Source organism: Centrocercus urophasianus, unplaced genomic scaffold (genome assembly GCF_019232065.1).
Source record: "Centrocercus urophasianus isolate 14NV4802_14NV808 unplaced genomic scaffold, USGS_Curo_1.0 seq_10, whole genome shotgun sequence".
In the NCBI taxonomy this organism is placed as follows: Eukaryota; Metazoa; Chordata; class Aves; order Galliformes; family Phasianidae; genus Centrocercus; species Centrocercus urophasianus.
Genome location: NW_024884142.1, coordinates 66,345,140 through 66,368,030, shown reverse-complemented (window position 1 = coordinate 66,368,030; position 22,891 = coordinate 66,345,140). Strand labels below are relative to the sequence as shown.

General features: G+C 45.0%; 1 protein-coding gene and 1 long non-coding RNA gene across 4 annotated transcripts in view; both read left to right on the top strand.

The window, feature by feature from the left end:
- LOC122165316 overlaps positions 1-12,911 on the top strand; it is a 17,002-nt gene extending 4,091 nt beyond the window's left edge. Inside the window, exons 3-5 of one of the 3 annotated variants that reach the window (XR_006170448.1) lie at positions 4,073-4,251; positions 4,775-5,342; positions 6,173-12,911. This is a non-coding gene — a long non-coding RNA (uncharacterized LOC122165316). Of the gene's footprint in view, positions 1-4,072; positions 4,252-4,774 lie in introns of all 3 variants that reach the window. The other 2 variants (XR_006170449.1, XR_006170447.1) reach the window with 2 other exon arrangements.
- A 2,526-nt stretch (positions 12,912-15,437) lies between these two features.
- Positions 15,438-22,891, top strand: part of LYST (lysosomal trafficking regulator) — a 78,480-nt gene continuing 71,026 nt past the window's right edge. The window contains exon 1 of the mRNA XM_042838086.1: positions 15,438-15,457. The gene's annotated coding sequence lies outside the window, so the exon portion shown is untranslated. The remainder of the gene's footprint in view (positions 15,458-22,891) is intronic.

Sequence of the window (22,891 nt, the reverse complement as noted above, 5' to 3'; positions counted from 1 at the left end):
AAAAAAAAAAAAAAAAAAAAAAAAAAAAAAAGAGAGAGAGAGAAAAACAGGAAGCCACAGGAGACACAAAATCAATAAACATCCTTTAGCTGAAATGTGGAGAAGATGGAGAAGAGCTGCCACTGGCCAACCCACACTGCAGGGACGTCACCAGAGCTGCCAGGCTTTGCTACAGCTGCTGACAGGCAGCACAGTGCTCTCTGGGCCTGGCAAAGCACTCCAGGGGCTCCACTTATACAGTGTGTCTTGTGGTTAAGTACTCGGATCTGCTTTCCTAAAGCCTCCATTTGGTATTTCTCGTGATCTTAAAAAGTGTTACAATCATGCATCTGAAATTCATGTGTGGGCACAGGCAGACGAAACAAGAATTGTGCTTTGATTAGTTGTAGAAGAGTCTGGAGCTTGGAATAAAAGCATCACCACAGAATGAAGTCTGTCAGTCTGGGGAGCTGGGCTATACCTTGATATATTTTAGCAATCAGTTAAGATATCGCTTGCACCTTCTGGCACACAAATTGGTGTGATACTGATCTAACATTGTTGCTCTTCAGGGCTGTACTGACTGACATCTGCTCTGCGCAGAACAGCCTCTGTCTCCTTGTCAGCAGAAGCAGCACCAGCTGATGCAGGGGACTGCATTTAAGCAAGAGCAGTGTGAGGGGGTACAGATGAGGTACTCACACTAGATGGTGTCCCTGGCTACCTCCTCAGCCAACCTCTTTGCCATCTGTCTGACACGGTACCTTCAGTTCCAGGCAGCTTCACTGTCTTTTCTTACATTTGTTCTTTGTTTCCCACAGTCCTTCTTTTCTTCCTCTGGGTAAAATGGTGATGTTCAGTTGCCTCCTCTCTCTCCCTCCTTTTCACCAGTGGATCTGTTTGCAGTGCGGGCCCCTTGTGGCAAAGGCTTTCTTACATGGAATTTCTGCAGTGCCCGCTACAGGGGTCCCAATCCAGTGTGGACCCTGTTTGTGTTAGTTATATATTGCTGTACGTGAATGGCAGTGCCCTTTCTCCCAGTGGATGCACTAAGGTGATTTTGGCTGTTGCACACACTGTTTCTGAAGGCCCAGCTGAAATCAGATCTCACATGTGAGAGATGGCAGGTGACGGGCACCTTCTTCACACTCAGCTCTGTGAGAGCTCACTTGGGCCTCCACCCCTCTCCTTCACTTCCTCCATGCCATGTCTCCTGCAACTTGTGGAGCAAAGCTGTGCTTGTCTCCTTGCCCAAGCAGAGTGAGAGCCCCAGGCACCACCTCCTTATGCTCCCGAGGCTGGTGAATCAGAAGTAGTGGAAAGCCGCACTGTTTCTCACTACGAGCAGCACTGTCCCAGGCTGGTGGCCTCCTTCTGCTGGGGCTGACGAGCTGCTGCTCCCCTGCCTGGAGTGAGGAAACCTCCTGCCTCTTCCAGCAGCATAGGCTGGCCCTACCTGTTCGAGCAGTGCTTTTGGGGCACTACCTACAGGGCTTTGGGGCTTAGTGAAACTTGCCAAGCTTGCCTTGGGATTCTGGTGTCAGATAGTGCTGAGGCAGTTCGGTGACTCTCCCAGGACAAAGCAGGCACTGAGCAGCACGGAAAGGTGAAGGGAGGGGCCTGCATTTTACCTATTACTACTCTTGCTAATGTGCTGGGGTTGGGGGTCTAACAGCAAAGACAAATGCTGGCCATCAGGGTGCTGGCCTGCACCCTGAAAATCAGTGTTCAGAAAGGCAGGCACTGCAAACCATGTTTGTCTTGTTAGCACATGATTTTATTTGCTTCTCCATGTCACCTAGCCTGTGGCCTTCTTGGGTAGTTCAGGAAAATTGATACTTTGGCCATTAGCAGCCAGCTGAACCTCTCTCATTTGGAGGCATATTTCTCACTGGAAAATGCACGTGTCCTTAGCTGACATATAGGAAACAAAGGCAAAGTGTTCCTCTGCTATTCTGAATGATTTCTTGTTGAAAATAATGCAGTTATTATGAGCTTGATTCATTACCTCTCTTTAGAAAATCATACACATTCGGAGATAATGATCTTCAAATTTTTATTTCACTTCTAAGTGAGTAGGTTTGGCCTGTTTTGCTAAAAACAGTAATCCTGCTCCTGAATACCATCTGCCCATTCAGACCACTCAAGTAGCAAATTCAAGGCTGAAGCTTACAGCTTTAACTATCACATGATACACAGTCCCATGCCTCTTAATCAGAGCATCAAATGATTTATTCAGTGTGCTTTTTTATTTCCTGCCACAGCCTGCCATCTCTGAAGTTTCCAGCAGCTCACAGCAGCCTGCACTCACTGTCAGGGCTGCCTCCTTCCTGATAAGCAGGGCTGTTGCACACTGCAGCCTTTCACGCTTTAGCTTGCTGTGTTCGTTTCTGTAACACATTTGAGAGCTAACTGTTCTGTACTTACGTGACAGTGACCTGAAAATGGCATCTCATTGGTGAGTCACGGCCAGTGGCCATGCTGGGTGCTTATCCCAAGCTCACTTGCAAGAAAAGTTATTTATGTATGTATAGACTTATAACTAAGCAATAGTTATTTAGATGTATGCAGTCCACTCATTTGGTCAAATTTTCTGTTGGAGATGTAACTTGGCCTAGTTACCCAAAGCTTGACCCAATGACTAGATTTTAAATCTGGAATTTTTGACATTGCAGATATGGCCGAGATTTTGCAGATCTATTGAAAGAACAATTCCAAGGCCTCGTCAAAGAACAATTTGGTCTAATGGAGGAGTATTATAGAAAGCAGGAAAAAAGATTATCCCTGTGTCCCTGATTTAAAATGTTTTATACAGGGCAGTGCATGATTCTTTATTTCATGGATTTCATATCTACTGCAATTAAGCCTTATGCACCAGACTCACCTTTTGCGTGAAACTGTTTTTCGCTATCAGGAGGGAATCCTTCCTGACGGTGTGCGTTCCTGTGCAGCTCTGTGAAACAAACTGTGGAGGGCAGTGGCTTTTAAGAAAATTGAACTAGGGACATAAAGGGAAGTCAGATCACTAACCTAAATTCAGTTGCTTTCACAGAATCACAGAGTCACAGAATGGCCAGGGTTGGAAGGGACCTCAAGGATCATGAATCTCCAACCCCCCTGCCACACGCAGGGCCACCAACCTCCCCATTTAATACTAGACCAGGCTGCCCAGGGCCCCATCCAGTCTGGCCTTGAACACCTCCAGGACAGGGCATCCACAATTTCTCTGGACAGCCTGTTCCTGTACCTTCTAGGCATGAAGGGTAAATAATGTCCTGAGAAGAGGGCGCAATGCCACGTTTCCTTGGGAGAAGAAAGGCCTTGGTTTGATTTCTCAGATTAACAGGCAATGGCAGTGCATTGTACACATTCCAAAGGACTTCTGAATAGGTCCTGTGTGCAGATGCTATTTCCCCAGCACTGATCACAACCTGGCCTTGTCACCCTGGACACCAATTTCAGTGCTAGAAGCACATAGATAGTTCCACAGACCTGTTATATCTGGTCCACAGTCAAGGAATTACAGGCTTTTCATTTCTCTCCAATCACTAACATCACATTTCTGCCTTTCATTTCTACATTACAGACCTTCTTTCCCTGACCAAAGTGGTTTGTTTGTGAAAACTGTGCTTACGCACAGGGGTCTTGCCACATTAAAGATTTAACATTGTGGACAGAGAACTTGAAAGCATTTTTTTCATCTTAGAAGTTCTTAAAGCCTTAAAGAAGAACATCACACTGTCCTTCAGGGTGAACAGAGACTAAAGTTACTTTGGATAAACTGGAAAAGCTGATCTCCTGACTGTAGCTTGCAACAGTGATCACAAGACCATCCTCCTCCCATGTTAGTAATAAAAAGCAGCAATGAAAAAAAAAAACAGAAAGAAACAAAGCAAAAAATCTCTTTTTAATTGTAGTATGCTTAGACTAAGTTTATAGATGTGGGTTGTTTGTTTTACTGTAGGTCAGGGTGCAAATAAAGAATCTCGTTTCAGAATGGATCTTACCCTGCAGGTACACACTTTGATTCTGGCCATTTTGTCAAAATGACAGCCTCCATCTGTGTCCGAGTCACACTGTGTTTCTCTTTCAGCCCTACAAGCAGAAATAAGAGCTGTTACACCATAAATAGGCTCAAGAGAAGCTGTTGTGAGAGCAGCAGAGCGTGCAACAGAGGATACCCATCCCAGCCTATGTTGACTCTTCAATGATGCTCTGTACAGGTTATAAGCAGAGTACTGCAACAGCACTGGAAAAGCAGAGCCCCCCAGGGTGAGTCATTTGTGTATCCTGTGATTGTGGTTTTATATACCAGGCTGCCAAGATAAAGATTAGCATCCTATGAAGGATGCTAAGAACTGTCATATGTTGCAGCTAAATCAGCACTGACTGTCTACACTGGTATCATCTTCTAATTTTTGTAACCTTCTTCATTCATCTCTTGTAGATTTTGTGTTACCAGGAACAGATATCTTGCTTTCTTAAAGGGCCTAGTATTGCTGCCACTGGCCAGGGGGGTATTGGTGGTGCAGAGGTGACACTTTGTCACACATGAAGCGTGAGTTTCTAAATGCGTTCAGCACGAGGAGAATGTGCTAAAGCAGCTGGCATGCAAAGTGCATTGCACAGGGTCGAGTCTCTGGTCTCCTGTGCTGCCTTGTGAAAACCTCTATTCATGAACTGTCTGATCAAGTCAGCACAAGAGGAAGCAAACCTGACCTCACTAACACTCAGCAAACAACTAGAGGTAAGTGTCCTCCTGTACCCACCATGTCCATATCTGTTCTGTCTGTAGCCATGCTGACTTGGACACCATTCCCAGCTGCTGAAAGCAACAGCTTCTTCTTTCCAGATGGAACTCCTGTTGTACTGGGGGAGGTGATGAAGTACTGTGATGTCTGGTGGGCTACTCCACTCAGTCCCCCAGTACCAGCACCAGTTTCAAGTCCTTTCCTCAGACAGGAAGTGAAGGCAAATGATCGATTTTCACTCCCTCCTGGTCTCATAAGAGCTGAGAAACAGCTGAGGAACTTTGCAGGGAGAGACAGAAACATTAAGATCTCTCCCCAGATGCATGACATTATTGTCAGATACCTTTAAACAGCAGTCTGGTGGGATAAGTCGATGCTGTGCTAGAAACAGCTCTTTGCAACCTCTTGTTGATCCATGCTCTGACCATAAATCAACTCCTAGTCCCTGAATGAAGAATGGAAACTGCAGAAATGCTGGATGGGGAGATGAGTGTATCTGTATCCAATGAGGAGCCGGACACTTCCACACCACAGCTCACCAGTGTGACAAGAAGCGTGGCAGTGGTCACCCTGCAACCCACTCCAGGTTCTACTGCAATGTGCTGAGGCAGGGTAAGTGATACACCACAGCAGCAAGATGAGGCCCCCAAGAAACCTCTTCAGGAACTTAAAGCTGTGGCTTAATCTTCTGAGTAAGCTCAGAGAATAGTGGCTGACACCGATCCACGTTGAGGCAGACATTGCAGGGCTTTAGTGGAAAGGCTAGGACATGAATATCACATGACCAGGCACATTACATACCCTAATAGGCCATGTACTCTCTTTTCACTGAACTACACTGGGATAATTGTTAATGTCTAATCTGAGAATCTTACTGAAAATACACAACAAACATTGTGGCCAATTGTATAACCGGGTATGATTTTAGCTGTGTTTTCAGCGAACTCTTACCAAGATGCACTGAAGAAAGTGGCTGAATAAATTTATGTTTACTAACATCTGATATCAAGTGCTCCTTAAGAAAGGAGCTGGAGCGCATCATCTGTGTAGTTATTTAGAGCCATAAACACAGTAGCACCAGAAATGAGCACAGAGAGAATGCAGAGATTTGCCAGGAAATGGTGGCTGTATAATGTTATGTTTGCATTTAAAGGCAAGTGTTAACAGACCCTTCTGATGGACAATCAGCTTTATTTTTTAGTCAAAGCATAGACTTGCAAGCAGTGTAAACCAAAATTGTCTGGAAGTGTAATGAATATACTTGCAGGAAACCCAAGCACTTTTAGTGATAAAGATAGCCACTACAATACCTAGTGCAACAACAACTGATGGTCTGTGTGAGGTTTTGCATTTTCTTGATGTATTGGCGGATAGTCATAGCTTCATTCAGAAGCATCAACATGCACTTTTTTTTTTTTTTTCCTATTTGTTGCTGACCTAAGATAGTTCAAAAGCAAATCGTGAATACTCCAGCCTTTGAGGTATCACAACCCTAAGCTGAGCTAACAAGAACATCCTGCAACCAAAGAAAGAAAGAACGATCTTCTGTGCTTTGGGAATAACAAAAGGTATGGGAGTCGTGATCGTTACACTCAGCCATGCAGCCACGCACTGAGTGCTAATCAATAGAGACGGATTTAGAAACCCATGTAAGTCATTTCCAGCAACAGAGGTAAGCAGAGGGCTCAGAAATAGCATAGCAACGCGATTGTTCTGCCTGAAGAAAGCCATTGCCATCACTCCCACTCCATCGCCGTCAGCTGTGACACACACAGGCCATGTAAATGATATCATTTCAGTGCTGAGTGAGTGCAGCATTTGGGCTTTTCTACTCTGAAATTGCACATACTTGCAATCTGCTCTGAGTGCCTGTTTAAAATGATATTCATGTCAGGATTTGTATCCCATCTGGATGTGAGCGAATACGTGGCAAGCTGACTTTGTACTGCACCCATATGGACCTGAAAGCCTGACACTCCCGCCCTCCCCCAGAAGAGCACTTACATCTTCAAGGTGCAGACTGCTGGGCCTTCATCAGGTGGCTGTGCTGTTGGGCATTGCAGCCTGAATCTCAGCACCGGACCACACTTACTTCTGTATCATCTCCCTTTGTGCGTGACTGTCTCATGTCATTTTTTGATACTGAACTTCCCACTGTTTAAATCTCTCAAGGTCACTCCGCAGTTTTGGCTCTTATGCTAAAACAAGAGGGAAAGGTTTTGAAAGCACTTTCTCTGTGGCTGCAGGGACTCTGGCAGGGCACTGCTTAGGAGTATGACAGTGAAAGAGAAGTGGCATGTGTCCATGCAGATCAAGTTTATGTGAATCACAAAAATCATTAAGATAGTTACAGCTTTGAACCCTATATTTGAAATATTTGAACAATATTTCACACATTCTTGCAACAGTGAGCGTTTGTGAGCACAGCGTGTGCTGATATGGGACACTGTCTTTGACTAGAAACTCCAGACGTGCAAAGCAGTACAAGCAGTTGCCACTCAACTTGGATATGTGCAACTTCACAGCGCCGTTGCAGTTCACTAAAGAAGCAGTGAACCCTGAGGATGTTGTCAAAGCACAAACTCTTTACTGGTTATCCATAGATACTTCCTTCTCATGCCTGCATCCTTTCAGGGGCTCTTTTGGAAAAATGGAGGCATGTGCTCAAGCAGTTGATGTGTACAACGCTTACACAGATGTGGTTTCAATTGAGCATAGAAGAAGCAAGGATGGTTTGCATTCAACCTCACTTCAGACTGTTTAGGGCAATTGCCTAGGCTCATCCCATAGCTAGTGAGGATAGAGAGGAGCATTTTCAGGGGCCAGTTCATCCCACTTATGCTATAAGCATCTTTTAGGATATAGTGCTTTGTCTGCTGGTTCCTCTCTCTCCCCAGTGGCCACAGAAGAATGTTGGTTTAGATTGTGTATCTAATTCATAGCAGAATTAAGTTAGATAAGAAAAACCTCATGCCTTGGGATTATTGTGGGTATTCAGTTTCCAAGCAAAACTCTGAAGAGCCATCAAAACTTTCATAAATGCCCAGGCAGATGTAAAAACAGATTTGTGAGTGATTTTATTATAGGAAGGTACTACAGCAACAGTACAAGTGTTGTTTTAGATTTCTGTGTTGTCAGACTGCAATTTCTGCTATATTTCATTTCCTACTGTGCCAGGTTTTGCCTCCCTGAAACTGAGAAGCAGTTTTCTTTGGGTATAAGAATAGGAGCTATATGTACGCCTGGACAATTTCCAAGAACTTTCCAAAAATGAGAAGTCATATTAAATAGGTTTTTTTTTTTTGGTATTTTAGAACATAATTTTGTTGTTATGACTGGCAGAGGGGAATCCCGTCCTTGCTGTATATGTTGCATGAATGGGAGTTCAAAAAGAGACATCTAAAATAACAGTCTTGGAGGTATATCTGCAGATTTGAGTTGCATGCTTTGATGGCCCTAATGCTGTGATTAGAGAAATAGCATTGACTGGAGACCAGAGACTTTTATTTGAAAATCAGCTCAATTTGCTCATGCCTTTTGGCAATACTGGACAGAGTTCTGAGTTCTTCACACAGCCTTCTTAGTTCACAGATTTTGCCTTAAGGCTGAACTGTTCCCTTTTTCTATGCCTATATGCAATGCTCCGGCAAACACAAAAGAAAGGCATATTGGAAAGCTTTCAGCCTCTTGCACCGCTTAACACAATCTTTGTAGCTGTCTGTGTTGTTTACTTAGCCACCAATAGTAAAAAGCATTCCTTCTCATCTTTCTTTGCTTTATTTTTTAACCCAATCCAAGCCAAAAGAAAGCAGCCTCCCAGTTACAGACCTCTGCAGGAAAGGCTGCTTGTGTGAAGCTGAAATGGAGCCAGAGCACACCAGCAAGGAAGCTGTGATTTCATCCAACAGAAACTCAGAGGCTTCACTGCAGCACTTTGTGCAGATGCAGCATCATTCAGGCCGGGTGCTCAGCCAGTGCTAGCAGAGGAGTCCCTGAGAGGATGCCCGTGTGATTCTGTGCCACTGTCCCTTGCTTTGTAGCTCCAGCCCTCTGAGGAAACCAGGTATGCTCTGCAGGTTTTAAAATATTTTTTATTCCTTGGAATGATGCCTAATTTCCAAGGTATGGATGAAGTGCATGGAAATGGGGAATATTGATAATAGAAGGAGATGTCACCAAGGATGTCACCGTTCCTCTTGTGGTGGAGCTGTGGCGGTCAGGTGTCCTGGGGGAGGAGGTGCAAGAAAATGAGCCTGAGTGAGATGGCTGGGCACTGCTGTGGGAGGGTTCAGAGCAGTCTGCAGCCAAATAGTGGGAATCCTGAGAGGTTCCATAAGGACCAAGTGATCAGAGGTGAGTAGAAGCTATGGCATGAGCTGTGGTGCTTGTCTTGGGAATGCTCAGATGTGAGGAGTGCTGTTGGCTTGAGATTTGTGCTTCACCTTGTGTCAGGCCAGCACTCAAGGAGTGCTGGTGGGCAGCTGGTGTGGAGGGCTCAGGGAGCTGTGAGCTCGGTTGGGGAAACACTGGAGATCAGAGCAAACACACTTGCACCAGTGAGACTCCAGGGTGACTGCTGAAAGCTGTAGAGTAACGCCAACAAAACTGCAAACAGGACTTGGCCTTACAATTAGAAAAGAAGGTTTGGCAGAGGGCTTGGAGGGGTGCTGTGTGCTAGCTTCTGGTTGTATAAATGTATGTTTCTCAAATATCTGAGCTAGTTTCTGAGTTTGTGTCTGAAGCATTCTGAGCCTGTATCATCTTTCATGTGGAACAAAGAAACTGTTGCATTTCAGACAGTCACCCCCTCAATTATTTAATGTAACTAAATACCTGTGCCCAGCTCCGCAGACTTATGTAAAGCTGCAAAACTGGCTCAGTTCCTTGCCTTGAATCAGTGCTATTTTCCTTTTCTGTAAGCTACGTTATGGCATCAAATGAGTGAATTGGAGCAATGCAAGAGACATTTGGACAAAGAACAGAAAACATGACCAGGCAAGTGTGGAGGGGAGGGGACGTGATGCTCCCTGGACAGCCCGGGCTGCAACGCGGTCTGCTGCTACTTGTGGGGAAGTGAGAGCATCTGAAGTACGGCACACTTTGTGTTTGACAATAAATCCAGAGCCTGCTCAAGAATGCTCATCTGGAGAAAGTGCCTCCTACAGAAAGGCAGGGAGCACAAAGGCTGAGTGTTATCACAGGGGCTGCTCCATGAGCCGTGTTTGTCCAAGGACAGACAATGAGTACCCTGTGAGCTGCCCTGATGCTGATTTTTGCACCCCTTTTCTTTCTCTGCATCGTCATTCCTTCTTCCAAATCTGTCTCCTGTGCCAGAGATGAAGCTGTAAGTACCAGGAGGGAATAATGTCTGTAAACATTCTCACTAGAAGAGCCTTAGGAAAATGTCCCTTTTGCTCTATCAACATGAGCACCTATTTATTATCCACTGTGCTGGGTGGGGAGCAGGCTCTGAAGCACCTCAGGTCTCACCAATACCTCCAGCACCTGCAGGGCATTTCTGAGCAGCCCCAAAGGCACTAAGGTGTCGCTGTACCAGCAGGTGAGGCGCTCCAGAGGAAGGTTGCCTCTCCCTGGTCCTGCTGCCCCACAGCTGGCAATTGTTGCCATGAGCACTTCTGGGTAGCGCCTTGCATAGAGTCATAAACTCATAGACTCATAGAATGGCTTGGGTTGGAAGAGACCTTAAAGATTGTCTAGATCCAACCATCCTGTGTAGATGGCTTTGTAGGGAGCACTGCTGCCACTGTTGTTTCAGTAATGCCAAGGGCCATCAGCAGGCTTTCTGTGACTAAATGTAGCATGCTCCACTGTTATTTATGGAGATGGATGGCTGCCTCTGGAGAGGGAGACATCCATTGTTCTAATCAGAGAAAAAGCCTGTTAAAATTGAGCATCTACCTCTGATGAATTTCCTTCCCCTTTCCAGCAGAGATAATTCACTCAGAAGTTTGTGTCTCTCTTTTATGCTTTTTGCCTCTCACACTGCAGGCCAGAACATTTTGATTACTGCACTGGGGACTGGAGATGAAGATGTTAGACTGCCAACCTCAAATCATGGGGGGAAATGCAGTCCGAGGGTTGTGCAGTAACAGAATTGTTCTGTTTATTGTTTAGTTAGCAAAAATTACAGACTTTTTGTGCCAGAAAATGATCTATGTTTATTAATTTATTCACAGTGTTATGATTAACATATTTCTGCTGACAGTCTGGCTGCTTATTTGTTTGCCTTAAACAAGCAAATGAGTAAATGAAAAACAGTTAAAATAGAGTACCATCATTTGTTTGTGAAAGACAGAAAGTTTTGCTGCTTTCTAATGCTTCACTGATGGCAATAAAATGATGTTTAGAACAACCGAGCTGAAAGAAAGAGAAAAAGAAAGAAAGTGGAGCGGAGGAAGGAAGGGGAATACAGATTAGTACAACAAATGCTTTTTGTCTGTGTTTTGATATCTGACCTGAAGTGGTCATAAAGGCCTGTAGAAAGAAAGAGTTCCCCATGAAGTCTCACAGAAATCTGTGCTTGGCCTTGTGTTGAACGTACAAGTTACCCGGAAAATGAAGAGCAGCTTGAGGTGCAAGTGCTTCTGGATGATCAGTTTCACTAGGCAGTAAAATGAAGGTCAGCTGGGAAGAAGATTTCAAGGTGTGGGTTTTCGGAAGAAAAGCCCCCCCTGCTGAAACAACCCAGATTTCCAAGGCAAAGAGAGAAGTGCCAGATTTCCAAACCCCAGTGCTCAGGCAGAAGAGGTCTCTGGATTATGGTGGGTTTTTATGAAGCTGTCAGCCCAGCACTCAGTGGTGGAAGGGGAGTGTAACGTTAGGAAAGCACAAAGAGGAAAACATAGCATAGTATGCTGGAAATTTGTTGGGGAAACAGCACCTTGAATATTGTCTGCAGCTCCAGTTCTCTCATGCTAAAAAAGAACAACAAAAGGTAGAAAAAAGGACAAGATACCTGAAGCAACTTGTACACCATGAATGATTAAACAGCCTGGGACTTGTGAGGAGTGGAAAAAAAGGAGGGGAGATTTGACAATGAATCCTAACACCACAGGCAGCCCAGTGAGATGGACTAGAGAAAGACTTTTCTGTTTTACAACACAGAAGAACTAGAGAAAACCAACAGAAATAGGCGGGCAAGATCAGAAAAGATAAAGAGAGGCATAAAATCTTTGTTGTTGTGAGTTGCAGATGAGCTTTTTGCAGTGGATTAGGAACATAAGGAGGTCTGTATTTTCCCATGGCTAGGAGATCCAACTAGAGACACAGGTGGACTTAAAAAGGATGCATGGAAATGGCAGTCTGGCCTGCCTTTATTGAGGTCTCTCCCTGGCTCCACTGGCTCAGCTCGAGAGCTCTTTCCTTTTCATGTTTATTTACTGTAGAACAGGGTTTGGGCTGTGGACATGGTTACAGGCACATGACAGTGTGTAACTGTAAGAAATTACCATCTGATGTAATCCATACATTTGGTACTCATGAGAAAGTGCAAACTACAGCTCAAAGTGCTGTATGTATACATTTATTATACTATTTGCATTCCTCATTATGCTTCTCTCATTTTTGTAGTGTGAATTGTTCCAACTTCAATTGTTTCTACAAAAACTGATTACAATCAAGCTTTCTCACATCATCCAAACTCAGGACGTACCGGGCATTTTAATTCCAATTCAGCCTACCTAGCAATTAGTGATTTACCTCAATGACTTTTAAGTTCACTTTAAACTGGGTGAATTCCTTCTAAATGGGAAGGCCGAGGTTGGTCAAACTATATGGGCTAATTCAAAACTGGTAATTCAAGTCATTTTGACTTCTTTCCCACCGATTACATGTAGGACAAATATAGGGTTCATACAACATGCTATAGCCAGGCTCTCTGGTTACCTGCTTATCTTTTCTGGAAACTGGAATTAGAACCACCATTCAGCTCAGTGCTGGCCAGGAGTTATTGCAGTGGAGTCAAGTGCTTCTGGTGATCCAGCCCCGCAAGCCTAGACAGCTAAAGGATGCTTCCTGAACTTTCAGTTCTGAAGCCATTTAACCTCACTTAATTTTGCCTTTGCAAACACATTAAATAATGTTTTCATTTTCTCCTTTCTGGTTTTTGTGTACCACTCTAGTCAGCCAGTCAAACATGAAGAACTCAGGCATGAAACATAACCAGCCTGGCTTTGTGTGTCCTTGTATTTGTTCCTCCTCCAGCATTCATCCAGAAGGGCATCAGCTCTTCCTTACTGCTTCCTCTTCAGACTGCTTCCTTACATGGTATATGTATTATATATCACCCACATCTAAACTAGCATGTTATTTTAATAGCACTCACAACATTCAGTGATTCCCTAAGTGCAAAGTTATATTACCATTTTTCTCACTCCTTCAGATATTTCACAGTACCATAAGAAAAAGTGGAGTATGTGCTTCCTTGGGAAAACAGATTAATTCTCATCCTCTGCAAATCTGAGCTGTTTGAAGGCGCTCTTTCTAAAAGCCTTAAGTTGGTGGTTCCAAGGCAGCTCACATGTATCACTTCACAGTTTTAATTAGGCTTTGTTGTACCATTAAAATATAGGTAGACCTTCTCAGAAAGATAAGGAAGGACTGTAGAAATGGCCCACAAAATCCGGGCCTTACATTTTGTACTATTTTCAACTGAAGTCAGATGATGAGAATAGGTGGTGGCTTATGAAATGTGTGGTGGCTACTTACAAAGTTCTGAGATTGGACAGTGACCCACTGACCCCTACAATTTTGGAACCAATTATCTAAATCCACCATGTGTGAATGTTAACACTGCATACTAAAGAACATGAGTAATAATGCTGTTTATGTCTCAGTGGTGTGGACTTGGTCTATTGTTCAAGGAAACAAGTGGAAAATGCCATTCACAGTCTTTTATCTTGCTTGTTTTCCATGTCATTACCACCTGCTTGTAAGCAGAGGAGGGAGAATTAGAGCAGAATATTATAATTTAGGAAGAATTCTGCTGAAAAACTGCGGATTTAAGTGGGATTCAGATTTTGATTGCAGACTAGAAAGAGTTAGCAGTGAATTAATGTTGATACAAAGAACCAGACTTGATTTAAAAGTTATTCAGGCATGAACTGAGGTTGTGTTAGTCACTTTAATGGAGATGTTGCAAATTTATATTGACGCACATTAATTCAGAATCAGTTCCTTCATGCATAGTATTTTATGGTAAAGCACTGATTTAAAACTGAGCAGCAGGCATGCTGTCATATCTGGAGCAGGAGTTTTAATTACTAGAATTAAAGAAACTCCATGCATCTGAAAGACAGGTTGCACTGATAAAATCTTTAATTTCATTTCTTCACCTTTCTTAGCAGTATTATTTTTTTTTTTAGTTCAACTGGAATATTTTAGTCTGGAGAAGAGATGCCTAGGGGAGAACTTAACACTCCCTACCTATGATCACCTGAAAGGCAGTTGTAGTGAGGTGGGGGTCGATCAGCCTCTTCTCCAGATAACAGCAACAGGATGAAAAGGAATGGCCTCAAGTTGCACCAGGGAAGGTTCAGGCTGGGTGTTAGGAAACATTCCTTCACAGAAAGAGCAGTGAGGCAGTGGCACAGGCTGCCCAGGGAGGTGGTGCAGTCACCATCCCTAGAGGTGTTCAGGAAACGGGTGGATGTGGCACTGAGGGACGCGGTTAGTGCGCATGGTGGGGATGGGTTGGACGTTGGACTAGGTGACCTTGGTGGTCTTTTCCGACTGTAATGATTCTATTCCATCCTATACCGTACTATACTATACATCTAAGCTAACTGCCTGGTGGGCCACAGCATCCTGGTGCCTGGAACTTTCCCAAGATCTGGCTCCTTGCATGCATGCAATCCCCCACAGGCCCTGAGACAGGGTGTGAAGTGCCAACAGAGCGGGGCCCAGGCCAACTCTGAGGCCAGGGAGCACGAGGCTGATGCTCCAGGAAGGCCTGAGGCAGCCAGGGGTGCGCTGTGCTGTGATGTGTGTGTGCCCAGTGAGCCTTGCTTGTTTTCAAGGGCCTGTCAGACTTCGGCACCCCTGGATAGGAGCACTGATGTATGAATAATATAGAGGCTGTGCTTGCACTGCTGCCCCTTTTGGAACATTAACAAGTGCCCTGTCCTGGCTTGTTGGCTTCCCAGGGAGGGTGGCAGGGCACGTTGCTGATTTATGCACAGACGTGATTTGTTTGCATCAGGTCAGAGCGGGGCTGAGGAAACAGCACTCAGGGCCTTTCCGCCAGCTCTCAGCCAGCTGCCCGCTAACCGCAGCCCATCTGCCTCAAGAATTCACTAGGGTTGAACACCGAAGCCACGGCTGCCTGCAAAGCGCTGCGTATGTGACAACCGGCACCGGGCGGGCAGCGGGCGGGGCCCCGGCAGCGCTGACCCCGCCCAGCGGGGGTCTCCCCCCTCCCCAACACACACCGCTCCCATTGGCTGCGGCGCGCGCGTGACACCGCCTCCCCCGCAGCCCGCTCCTTCCCTCCCTCCCTCCGGTGCTGGCGGAGCGGGAACGGCGGGGGCGCGAGCGGCGGCGTCAGCGTCAGCGTCAGCGTCAGGTGGGACGGGCGCGGGGCGGGCGCGGGGCGGGCGCTGCGTTGCCCGGGCGACGGGGCCGGGTCCCGCCATGGGCCGCTGTCAGCGCGATAAGAGCGGGGCGGGCGGCCTCGCGCGGCGGCCGCGTCGAGGCGAGGCGAGGAGCGGGTGAGGGGGCGGCGGATGAGGGCGGCTTCGACCTCGCGGGGCCCGCGTCGCGTTCGGGCGGGGCGGATCGAGGTCCCGGTACGCGGGGCCGGGCGCGTCGTTAACCGGCGCCAGCTCGGCTGCGCGGCGGGAGACGGAAGAGGCGGCTGCGGGCGGAGTTCGCGCTGCCAGGGAAGGGGCCGGGCCGCGGCGGCTCTGCCGATTCTGAGTGCCGCTCCGCGCGGCCGTCCTGACGTGCGGCCTCCGGCTTTGCCGAAAGAAGACGCGGAGCGCTGCTCTGCTGTGAGAGCCGCGTGTGCTGCCGTCGGCGTCGGGAAGGCAGTGGTCGCTCGGGTGCGGGCTGCGCGAGGCCGGGGCTCGGGGCCTCCGAGCCGGGCTGTCACCTGTGTGCCCGCTGTAAGCAGCAGGCAGGGGAGCAACGAGAGCTCCTGTGGGTATTCCGCAGTCATGTGAGCCGGCGTGGAGATGTGTGGAGATGCTTCTCTGGGAGGAAGTATTAGTTAACTTTTAGGTACTACCTGGCGTTCCCAAATGAAACCCTGATCTGCCTCTTAGGTCTTCATAAGCTGAGAGTGGGTGCTGGAGGACAAAGTGCTTTGTGTAAGAGAAGCAGGGAAGAAGTCAAGAAGGTGGATTGGCTGTGTGATCGAGTGTGGGAACTGGGAAAGCATCTGGTGTGGGTATAAACAGGAGCTAGGTGAAATTTGGGACAGGAGGCACCCTTGATTGTAGTGCTGCATGAGCCAGTCAGAGCTGTGTGAAAGTATCTGAAGGAAACTTGTCAGTGGTGAACAAACCTGTGCTACTGCCAAGGTCGTATTGCTGCCTGTGGGGTGGTGTGATAACCTGTGGCAGAAGCTGTTATGAGATGGTTTTTACTCATGTGTATGCTGGGTAGCGAAGAAGAGATGCCTGCAACACTTAACTGCAGGAAATATCTGTAGGAGAGGTGAATCTGTTGACATTAGCTGCATTTGCTTGCTTGGCCAGGGGGCAGTTCTGCATGGAGCTTTTATTGGAGTGGATCCTTAGGGTGTGAGAAGCTATAAAAGTACGGTGGGTTTCCTCTTTTTTTAACTGTAAGCTGGCAGGCTGTTATCAGCCACGTGAAGATAAAAGTATCCCATTAATTTAGGAAATGTGCAGTATAACGACCCCAAGAGTTTCTGTTGGACACTTAAAATATTCAGTGAATGAAGGACAGGAATGCTTTCGTGCCTTGTCACAGATAAGGAGAAATCAGCCTTTTTGTGCGGTGTTCTAATTTCATTCCTGATCAGGTTTTGGAAAGAGAATCTTGAAAGTTAAAAGCAAATAGCTTTCCTTGCTGTGCTTCTCAAACCAGCATTTAGAAGTGAGAACTCAGGAAGGCACTTGATTGTTACGTGCTGTATAGAACTTGCATGGATTTCTTCAGTGGAATTTTTTGTCACCACCTTCCAGCTTTCCCTCTTCCCCCCCCATCAGTGTTTTTATAGTGTACTCAGAGTGCTTTTGTTTTTAAAATGTTTAATTGTAATATTTTCTGTTGGGTCAGTAACCATGTAGTTAGATTTCTTAAATGCTTCTTTTACGTCTTCCTTTGTCAGTCCTCTGTAGCCTTTCAGTGCGCCTCTGTTTTGGTTTGTAGGGCAGCTCTAGACAGGGAGAAAAGAGACTGAGAGCACTTGAGCAGTAGCAAAAGATCTGATGGGAAATAAAGCACTGAGTATCTAAACATTAGAGAAGAGAAACTGTATGTTCCTACCACTTATTGCAAGTATGTTGCTGCTTTTATTTCACTTTCGTAGTGCTGAGCTTAACTCTGAAGAAATATGAACAAGTGCTTCAGGAAGCTCTTGGTTCTGAGTTTTTTTTACTCTCTGTGATTTCTTTAATGGTGCATCCTTATTAATATGCAATTGTACACTCTTTTAGCTTGTGCAGACACTTGAGTTTCCTTTGTATTTGAAGAATTTTGCTGTTATCATGCTGATATTTTTTTTGAGATAAAAAACACTGAGATAATACAGCACTTAGAGAATTCTGAACCCAAAATTGGTTCTTATCTTTTGTGGGTAGAAAGGAGCAGAGGGGAAGGGAGGTGGAATGATTATATTGTAAGGGGAGCCTGTTGTGCCAGGAAGCACTTGCTGCCAAAAATGCTCTTACTTGTCCTCAGCAGATGAATTTAACTTGATTGGAGTAAGCAGCCATCATGGACATGACCTCGCTAAGGTCTCTCCTGTCCCTCTCCAAGGAGGTTCAGGCTCTGTGCACTTCTTAAATGGAGAGCTTCCCTAGCGGAGAGCTGTAGCAGCTGCTGCCCAAGATGTCATTGTTTAATATTGGTAATTGGTTTGGCTTCAACGTGCTCTTCTTTAGGATTTGGGAAGAGTAGTTTGTATTAGTTTATAAGCATTGTTATATGCAAGGAAGGGGAGACTATATTTGGGGTCATTTTATACCATCTTTTTCAACTCAAGGGGATTGTGAGCATCAGTGGTTCTGATGCATCATTGCTTGATGTTATCTAAAGGCCTATGAATCTTCATCAAGTAATTGGACTCATATCATCGGTGCTATCAGCTGCTGTGATACCACCGTTTTGGAGGTGGTGAATCTGTTTTCAAGACCATGTAGAAGAGATCTGGGCACTTGTATTCATTACCATGGCTCTGATTTGTCTGAGCCAGCTGAGCTGTCCCAGCAGCTCCAAAATGCTGCAGGGGAGAGCTGCCTGCTCCCCTTTACTGCCCTCAGCACAGTGATTCAACACAAAGATAATCTGTCTGGAAAAAGAAATAGTTTTTCACAAACCTGTGGTAGTGAATGCATGCAGAAAAAAGGGAGTGAGCAGCCAGGAGGGGCTGAGCTGCCCTGCTTAGCATCACCCTTGCTACCTTCTTGTGGGGGGAGAGGGGCTTCTGCTTTGACTCAGCAGGGCATCTGTGTCAGCTGTTGGTGATTTGGGAGGAACTAATGAAGCAGTTTGATATGTAGCAGATTTGGATTTTTTCCTTCTCCCTGTTCTGGTTCAGACATTGTGTTTCAGAATGTTTTTCTGTGATGTGTTGAAATCAGTGCATGGGAATGCCTCATCCACAGATAAAAGTGTGCAGAAATGATACTGACTGCATGAAGGGGAGGGGAAAAAAGAAAGATGCCGTGTGCAGTCTTTGTGGAAGAGGGATTTCTTGCTATAAACTGTTAGCTCTGCATGGCTTATGGTTGCAGCCTGGGGCTGGTTAAAATCCCATTCCTTAGAAAGTCGGGCTTTGTACTGCTATTAGAGTCTTTTGCGTGATCTTTAAGACAGTGTTTTGTGGATAGGCAGTGCAAATCTAATACTGTGGGTGAGAGCGAAGTAGAACAAGAACTAGCACAATACAGTAGCGTGTGTATGTTGAAGAAGGGGGAGGTATGTAATGCTGTGCTCCGTGTGCTAGTTCTGTGGTAGTGTTATTTCTTGATCATCTTTCACTGTATCTGGGTACTGCTTCTCTGGCCCGTTCTTAGCCCTCTTCTTCCCAGCACCTAACTCACAGCTGCCTGCTGCTGCTGTGGATGTTTTGTGCTGGCCTTGTAGTAGACAAGCACTGCGACACTTGTCTTCTTTGTTTCTGAGCTTGTGTAGTTTACTGCAGTCTTGTGGGTTTATCTCCCACAGCTGTGTGTAGTGCTTTGAGCCTCGTGGAGCAGAGGCTCTCTGGGTTGGTTCCTGGTACAAAGCAAAAGAGCTCATCTGTGCTTGCTGGGAACGTGAGAGGTGAGACAGTGGGGGAGCTGTGTCTGTGCCAGGTGCTTGGTCAACATCCTATAACAATCCCAGTTAATCCTCATGTTTATTCATTCCTTTCCCTCCCTCCACTCACAAGCCAGCTTCTCAACTTCAGTTAAGTGTCACTGCTGCAAGAGAAAGTGCATGCACACAGACACAGGGTACCGAATGCAGATGGGAGGAGACATCCTGGTTCTTCAGACTTCTGACAGCGGAGGAAAAACCATCCTGCTTTCCGAAGAGAAAATTGGAAGTGGGATGTCAAAATGTAGAAGGGAATAATTGCTGGATAGTGCTGAATGCCAGGCTTTATTTGAAGCATTGAAACTGTTTATTTTGTACAGGCCTATTTCAGCAAATGACCGACTTTGTTAATCCCTCTCCAGTATTGTGGAGGAGATTTGTGTTCTTGAGGGAAATAAATGGCAAAACCACCTGACTAGATCTGTCAACCTTGTACTTAACTGGTTTGGTTCAGCCTTAATGAACTAACCAGGTCAGGAATGGCTAACAGAAATGGCAGTGTGAAGGGATGAACAGTTCTGTCTCTGTTCTGGAACAGAGAGAACTAGGAAGGAAGATATTTAGGATTTAAGGAAATATTCTTAAATATTTATAGCTGTATTGCAGGAATTGATACAAGTCTGACAGCATACTTTTGTTGTAACGTTTCAGGAGTTGAAGTATGTATTTTTTGAGTCAGTATTTCAGACACTGAAATAGTCTTAATAAAGAAAAAATGCAAATCTGTCTACATTTCTCTCTATTTTTTTTTTTTTTTTTTTTTTTTTTTTAATGAAAGGTGGGAGAGCAAAGCAATCTTAACCTCAGAGGGGAAACTTGGAACTGGTTTTAGAAGCTTCCATTCCTTCAGTTAGGAAGTAATTTTTGTTATTGGAGTCATGTTAAATCCCCAGTTTCAGCAAACATTGCATCTAGTGCTTACCAAAAACACTTTCACTGTATATGCAGTCTTCATCTGGCACAGTTTGTTTCCCGAACTATTTCATCCACTTAAAATCTTGTGTTCATATATGATAGATGTGTATAGTTTGAAGGGCATCTTGAAGTTGGACTATTTTGTGCTTTCTGGATGGACTTAGGGCTTCCTACAGCGTTTCAAAGCTTTCTCCAATATCTGTCTACCTGTTAGTAGGAATAGAGGGACATTTCACACTTAGGCATTACGTGAGGTTAAGTGTAAGCTGTTTGACGTGCATTTCTATTGGGGAGAAGCTGCCTAAACTGAGGTTTGATGCAACTCCTTTTGGCTGTAGTTGTCCTGCTGGCTGCCTGCAGGAAGCTCAGTGCAAGAGAGGTCTGCACAGCTGGAACAGACATCTCTGCTGCAGAACCTGAGAGGTGCAGGGTCAGCTTCCCTAAGGCAAGTAAAGCTGCTTGCACTTGAAAAGGAAGCTGGCATGCTGGGCTTAACTGGAACAAGTGTGTGAAACTCTGAAATACTGTGGGAAATGTTTTTTTTTCATATCACTGTCAGAATTGCTACATGCTGCTTTGTCTCTTCTTGATTACTGCTAGAAAACATGGATTTCAAAGACCAATTTTTTAAAATCCCGGAAGCAGAATTAGTCTTCTGCGTGTTAATGACCTTCTTTAACTCTGATCACGGACCTTCTTGTCTTATTCAACTGCTCTGCATGAGTACGTCAGACATAATGGCCAAGTTTATCTTCTGCACCACACTTTCTAATTTTAATCCTCTACAACGTAGCTTTCAGTTTCAGGAATAGCATATTCTCACTCACACCTCTTCAGCAAGAATGCCTCAGAACACTGCTAACTCTTTCCTGTTTTTTCTTCCCTCTTTGATCTCGCTGAGTATTGTTGCAATCAGAATGCATCATCTTGCAAGTTAGAGAAGGATGTGCGCAGTCTTCCAGATCAAGTTTGAGTAGTATGTTAGATGCTTAAAGTCATTTCCAGGTGGATGCAGTGCGTTCTGCATCACATCCACACCATTTCTCCCAGCTGTGTTGGAGACCATTTGATCTGCCATCCTGCACAATAATGAAGAAGGATCTGTGCAAGGTCAGTTGCATGTTGCAGGAGCTGGTCTTGGCTGGCTCTCTGCTGGAAAGGCCCTGAACTTCTGACTTACTTTATGTGGTACTGGTTTCTTCCCTGCTGCTGTTTACATCTGTGGAATTTAGGCTTTGTCTTCAAAGTCAGTCATCGCCGTGCAACCATGACTGTCAGGACTTGCTCTCTGATCTCTTTTAGGGGTATGCATCATATCTAAAGCTTGGAAGATTGTGTATTACATGCCTTATTTTAAATCAGGTTAAGAATGTAGCAATCTGGGGAGTATTCTGAATGTGCGTTACTTGGGAGCTGTGCGATTTCAGTCTTTTCTGAATGCTTTACTGAAGTTCTTCATCCTCTGGTTTTCGTTTGAAACAATATCATGGTCTTCCATAGTTTATTTTTCTACATAATTTCTTGCTTGTGTTGGAGTATTTTTCAGTTCTTTTCTTTGGGACCATGTACTCCTTCCAGATGTTGTCCTTCAGATAAGATCTGGAACACATTCTTGTCTTCTCTACTTGTGCTAACCAGGCTTATCTCTAGCACTTTCATGGTATTACTAACAGCGTGGCGGGATTCCTCTTTGGAACACCTTACTTGCTATCACTGAGACTGTCTTGTTAGTTTTTAACACAGTTAATGTTGCAATGATTACATTTAAAGAGCTTTCACCATGCCTTTTCAAAGGCATGTTTATTCTCTCTGCCTGCAGGCACTGGTCTGAAAGATGTAAAATTAAATAACCTGGAATGCACATAGCGTGGCTGACAACTCTATTGTAGTTACTGTTTTGGTAATAGAAAACCACAAGCTTAGCATAACTTGTACACAACATATACTACACATGGTGTTAATGTATGACTTGTGTGTAGCTAGCTGCTTGGGAACTGGTCTTTCATCAGTGCTGCGTTTATCTTCTAGACGAGTCATGTTTCCTTTTAACTTGATTTCAGCCTTAACAAGAATGTGTGTCCAGGTGTTTCATTTTGGTTGATGACTCAATAAAATTGCATACTGAGTTGAGAAGCTGTCCCAAAACACTTGTGCAGTATGCAGCTAAGCGGAGGGACGCTTTCCTATATACTGTTACAGTGACATTCTTTTCAAACTCAATAGAGGGAAACTGTGGGGAATCTGCTAGCTTGTAAAGGGGATACAGATCTTCATAGCTCAAGGTGGAGCCTGCTGAGTTGCTGAAAGTCAGCAAGAAAAGCTTTCCTAACACTGTGCACCAAATTTGACTCGGGTGCCTTTTTAGCACAAAGTCAGTATAGGATTGCTCTGCTTCATTATGACAGCTTGCGTTGCCCATTATTACAAGAAAAACTACTTTAATCTTTAAGAACTCTTAATCTCATCCACTATTTCTTCGAAATAATGGTTGTGTCTATCAAGTAGGTGTTTATATGTGGAAAGTTCAAGACTGAGATATTAAAACATGACAGTCTTCTGCCAACAGATTTCCCCTTTCTTACATGATGGTCTACAAACAGAGTAGAGAATTGGCACTTAATTTTAGTCCCCAGGATAATACTTCTGAAAAGGTAAATATTAAGTGCAGGAAGGATTTGCAGGTGCCACATGTCTCAAGTTTAACATTTTCTCCTTAAACCTCTTGAAACTGCAGC